At 50.9% G+C, this 5,882-nt stretch overlaps 1 pseudogene; it reads left to right on the top strand.

Annotated features, from left to right (window-relative positions):
* The window catches only part of LOC122152086, a 16,325-nt pseudogene that overhangs the window by 3,264 nt on the left and 7,179 nt on the right, over nucleotides 1-5,882 (top strand).

The following is a 5,882-nucleotide window of genomic DNA, read 5'->3' as shown; positions in this document are numbered from 1 at the left end:
AGAAATGCTGAACGTGTTCTTCCCTTTTGGTTTTCTAACTCCAGGTCTTTGCACATTTCATTATAGTAATTGACTTTGTCTGCTCAAGCTGCTCTTTGAAATGTTCTTTTCAGCTATTTTATCTTGTCATTTCTTCCACTTGCTTTAGCTACGCTCCATTCAAGAACAAGTTTCAGAGTCTCTTCTGACATCCCTTTTGGTCTTTTCTTCCTATCCTGTCTTTTTAATGACGTTTTTGCTTTCTTCATGGATGATGTTCTTGATGTCATCCCACAAGTCCTCTGGTTTTCAGTCACTCGTGTTCTATGCATCAAATCTATTCTTTAGATGGTCTTTAATTCAGGAGGGATATAAGCAAGATGGTATTTTGGCTATCATGGGCTTGTTTCAATTGTCTTCAACTTCAAGTTGAACTTGCATATGAGCAGTTGGCAGTCTGTTCCACAACCAGCTCCTGGCCTGGTTTTGGCTGAAGATACTGAGCTTATCCATCACCTCTTCCCACAGATGTAGTCAATCTGATTGCTGTGCACTCCATGTGGTGAAGTCCACGTGTATAACTGCCATTTATGTTGTCAAAAAAAGATATCTGCAATGAGTAAGTCGTTGGTCTTGCCAAATTCTGTCATGCGATTGCCAGAGTTATTTCTGTCACCAAGGCCATATTTTCCAACCACTGGTGGCTCTTCTTTGTTTCCAATTTTTGCATTCCAGTCACCAGTGATCATCAGCACATCTTGATTGCATGTTCAGTCAATTTCAGCCTGGAGAAGCTGGTAAAAACTTCAATTTCCTCATCTTTGGCTTTGGTGGTTCGTGCATAAATTTGAATAATAGTAGTATTAACTTGTCTTCCTTGTAGGAGTATGGATATTATCCTAGCACTGACAGCATTGTACTTCAGGGCAGATCTTGAAACACTCTTTGTGATGATGAATGGCACGTCATTCCTCTTCAATATGTCATTCCTGGCATAGGAGATCATAGGGTTGTTTGATTCAAAATGGCCAAAACCAGTCCATTTCAGCTCACTCATGCCTAGGATATCAATCTTTATGGGTTCCATGTCATTTTTGACAACTTCCAGTTTTCCTAGATTCATGCTTCGTACATTCCATGTTCCAACTATCAATGGATGTTTGCAGCTGTTTCTTCCCCTTTTGAGTTGTGCCACACCAGCATTAGGAGTTCCTTTCAAAAGCTTTGCTCCATCCACATCAAGACTGGCTCTGCTCTGAGGAGGCAGCTCTTTTCCATTGTATTTTCAGTGCCTTCTGACCTGAGGGGCTCATCTTCTGGCAGTGTGTCAGGGCTATTCATTAAGTTGTCCGTTCATACAACAGACACTGTTGCACTGCTATTCATAAGGTTTTCACTGGCCAGTTGTTTGAGAAGTGGATGGCCCCTTCCTTCTTCCTAGTCTGTCTCAGTCTGGAAGCTCGGCTGGAGCCTGTCCACCATGAGTCACCCTGCCGGTATTTGAAATACTGCTGGCACAGCCTCCAGCCTCACAGCGACACTCAGGCACCATAGTCTAGAGCCCAGTAAAGCTCCAAGTGAACAAACCGAAATAGCCCACCAGCTGCCATGGGGCCGCCTCGGATTGGTGCAGCCGCCGTGGGCCCAAGCAGAGCTCTGCTCCACGGGGTTTTCAGTGGCTGGTTTTTTCGGAAGTGGTTTGCCAGGTCTTTCTTCCCAGGTGCCTCTGGGTGGACTGGACCTGCCAGCCGAGTGCTCACAAGTCAGCAGGAGCAGGAAAAGGCTACTTCTCTGTGACTGGTGGCCCTAGTATCTGGCAGGGGGTGTGCCACTGGAGTGACCAGCCCCCGTACTCTGTAGCTTGGGCACTCTGAATGAGAGCTCATGAAGCTGGCGGGGTAGAAAAGGGGGTGCAGAAGTGGGGGTGGGGGTGGGAGGAGGGCCAGGGCAGGGCCAGGCCCCAGGCTAGCTGGAACGTCCGGCCCTGCACACTGAGCTCTTTGGAAGGGGGTGGCAGTGTGGGAGAGGCGGACTTGGCAGGGCTTCCAGCCGACCTCCCTCCAGCTGGAAGGGCAGTGGACCCCCCCTGCAGCGTCCCGCCCAGGCTTTGCCGTGTGGGTGGGGAGCGGCCTGGAGCCTGGACGGAGCCACAGATTGGGGTCTGGGCATGGCCGGGAGTGGGCCCAGGCCACGGAGGGCTCAGTGCTTCCCTATGCTGGTCTTCCCGACAGCCCAGCACCTCAGCGGTGCCTTTGCCCAGGTGAACCCCCTGAAGAAGGTACCAGCCTTGAAGGATGGAGACTTCACCTTGACTGAGAGGTAACCAAGACGCCTGGGTTGCTGTCAGGCCTTGCCTGAGCTGTCCGGGCCTTCACCTTTTACATCATGGACAAGAGAACTGGAGTCCTTGGGGGCCCTTTGCCCAGCGTCAAATAGCAGGGGCTGGGACTCAAGCCCTGCCTGCCCGCTGCTCCCACTCACAGGGATGCCTGGAAAAGCAAGCCTGTGACTTGACTTCTGTACCAATGTCTTTGGTTATAGATGGAAGTATCCCCAGGGCATGGGGTACAGGGCAGGCAGGGGAGGGGGGCAGCTCCACGCCCACATTGGCAGACAGCCTTCTCACCAAGCTTAGGTCGAGATGGCCCAGGCGGGCGTAGACTGTCCCCTGGCTCCGTTTCCGGGTGCAGTATCCCCAGGTGCAGCCTTTCCGACTGGGGGTGGGGGGGACAAGAAACCTAATGGTCCCAGCTCCCACAGAGCCTGAAGGCAAAGCCAGGGCTGTGTCCCCAGCCCAGGGTGGGGTGCATAAGGGGATGTAGGGACCAGCAAACATGGCAATAACACGTAGGAGAAATGTACTGTAAGAGAACCACCAGACAGAGGAGCGACTGGGGTCTGAAAAGTTTGCAAGTGGCCATCTAGATGCAACGACAGGTCTCTCCTTGTCCAGAGCCAAGAAAAACAAAGAAAACCAAAGACACATGGAAACAATCAGTCCAAGGGACTAGTGGACCATGAGAACCTCAGCCTCTATGACCATGAGGCCAGAAGATCTAGATGGTGCCCGGCTACCACTGTCAACCACTCAAAAGAGGATTGGTGTAGGAGATCCTGGATAGAGTGAGAGAACAATGTGGAACAAAACTCAAAGTTATTTAAAAAAAAAAGAAGAAGAAGAAGAAGAAGCATGAGGTTTACTTGTCTGATAGAGCCTGGTGAGACTCCCAAGACTATGGCCACTTCAAGTCTGGAACTGAACTCACTCCTGTGGCTTCCAGCCAAACAATAGATAGGCATATGGGCTGAACATTTACATCAGGTAGATACACTCTCTGGAGCGATCAATCATGGAAGAACAGAAAGCCAGTGTTTGCACAGGGAGACAGCTTGGGGGGCAGGAGTGCATGGGAGGGAAAGACACAGGGAAGAGGTAACTATGGGGAGGAAGTGGGAAGAGAGCTGTTACATCGCAGGGAATTGCAGTCAATGCCATGAAGCAAAATGTGTATGAACTGCTGTGTGGAAAACAAATTTGCTCTGTCAACTTTCACTCAAATCACAATAAAAAATTTTAAAAAAGGAGAGAGAGAGAGAACCACCAAACATATGGACATTTCACACCACAGCAGGTCCCCAAAAGGTTCAAGGAAGGGCCAATCGTGTCCTGGTTCTGTCCTTTGTAACCTGCATGGCTCCAAGGAGAACTTGGGGTTTGTGCTTTAGAGTTTGTCTCCCCTAAAATCTCAAAGTGGGTGTACCCCAGTGAACCCCTGTGACATGCTGCCACTTCCATGTCTCCTCCTGGTGCCCTAATGTCCTGAGTCCTTGCATCTGTTCATACTCAGCAGTTGTGGGTGCAGCAGGGCAAGCTCGGTGCCACTGTCTTGCCTCACCCCAGGAGCTCTGTGGCCTTCACTGGGAGGTTAGAATCATTAGCTGGGACCGAAGAGGCATCCCAGGGCCTGCTGCAAAGATGACCAAGTCATTGAGTGAGAGCTGGGTATAGAATTTGTAGTAGGGATTGTGAGCCAGGGGCAGACGCAGAAGCCTCCTGCCCTTTGGGGTTGGGCGCCCAGCCCCAAATGCCACAAGTTGCTGAATGCTTTCCAAGAGTCCCAAGTTCACCCCTCAGTGTCTTCAGTCTTCAGTATGGATCATGCCTCAACATAAAAGAAAACAAAACTCCTCACAACTGGACCAGTAAACGACATCATGATAAGTGGAGAAAAGATTGAAGTTGCCAAAGATTTCATTCTACTTGGACCCATAATCAACACCAATGGAAGCAGCAGTCAAGACATCAGATGATGTATTGCATTGGGCAAATCTGCTGCAAAAGCCTTCTTTAGAGTGCTGAAGAGCAAAGGTGTCTTCTTGAAGACTAAGGTATGCCTACCTCAAGCCATGGTGGTTTCAATCACCTCGTATATATATATGAGAGCAATGAATAAGGAGGACCGAAGAAGAGTTGGTGCCTTTGAGTTGTTGTGTTGGTGAAAAATACTGAAGGGGTCATGGACAGCCAGAATGAACAGATCTGTCCTGGAGGAAGTGCAGCCAGAACGCTCCTTAGAAGTGAGGTTGGCCAGACTTGGTCTCACCTCCTTTGGCCATGTTGTCAGAAGGGACTATTCCCTGGGGAAGGACATCATGCTCGGTGAAGTGAAGGGCTAGTGAACAAGGGGAAGGCCCTCAACGAGATGGACTGACACAGTGGCTGCAATGATGGGCTCAAGCATTACAAGGATTGTGAGGCTGGCGCAGGACTGGGCGGCGTTTCATTGTGTTGTACATGGGGTCAAGGACACCTAACACCAACAGCGTCTCCCAGGCCCATCCCCATCCCAACCCCAGGTTTGCCCTCGTAACCATGGGCCTTGTCTTGTTGTTACCCGACCATGCTGTAGCACCTCTGAAGGCTACTTTAGGGAGCTGAATGATCCATCCCATTTGATTTAGACAGCTGCTCTTCCTGGTGGAATGAATGCCATAAAGAACAAAGATCTGCCAAGAAAGCTTCAATGAAAAGCCAGTCCTCCAAGGATAGCACTGGACTTCCTTACGGCTCAGCTCTGAGGCGTGGCAGTGGTTGATGTGGCTTTGTTTGTTTGTTGGTTTTAGAACACTCTCTCTAGTTCTCTGACCAGAAACTCTCTCTGGAAACTTGGCAGGGCACTGTGCTATGGGACCTTGCCTGGTGGAAGGACAAGCCTGGGCATCAGCCTCTGAAAAGCCCTCGTCTGTGCCCCGTAAGGGCTGTGGGCCCTGGGGCAAGTCCCTCGCTTTCCCAACCCTTGTGTTCTTGTCTGGAAATGAGGAAAACACCTTGGCAGATAGCCAGGAAGACTACAGAAGGGACTGTATATGAAGCATCTAGCACCGTGCCCTTCCCCTCTCAGCATGTCCCCCTCAGCATGGCTGTCCTGCTGCGCCTGGCCTGTAAGCATAAGGTCCCGGACCACTGGTACTCCCAGGACCTGTGGGCCTGCGCCCGTGTGGACGAGTGCCTGGCATGGCAGCACACAGCCCTATGGAGATCCTGCTTGCAGGCCCTGTGGCACAAGGTGAGACCCTGGGGAGGGGGAGGAGGCCAGGGGGCATCACCCCACAGGGGCTCAGGAACCATCCCACTCTTTTCAGTTTGAATCATTTCTATTGATCTTGCTTTTAGTTCAGGAGCCCTAGTGGTGCAGTGGCTAAGGTATCTGGCTGCTAACCCAAACATTGGTGGTTCAAATCCACCAGCCACTCCGTGGGAGAAAGATGAGGCAAGCAGCTTCTGTGAAGACTGACAACCTGGAAAACCCCCTGGGGCAGTTCCACTCTGTCCTCTAGGGGCGCTGTGGGTCAGAATGGACTCCAGGGCAGTGGGTGTGGTTTGGGCTTTGCTTCTGTGAAGA

Source organism: Orycteropus afer, unplaced genomic scaffold (assembly GCF_000298275.1).
Source record: "Orycteropus afer afer isolate SDZICR_OR568_19922 unplaced genomic scaffold, OryAfe1.0 scaffold01589, whole genome shotgun sequence".
Taxonomy (NCBI): Eukaryota; Metazoa; Chordata; class Mammalia; order Tubulidentata; family Orycteropodidae; genus Orycteropus; species Orycteropus afer.
Note: the sequence above shows the minus strand (reverse complement) of the source record. Positions and strands in the feature narration are given on the sequence as shown.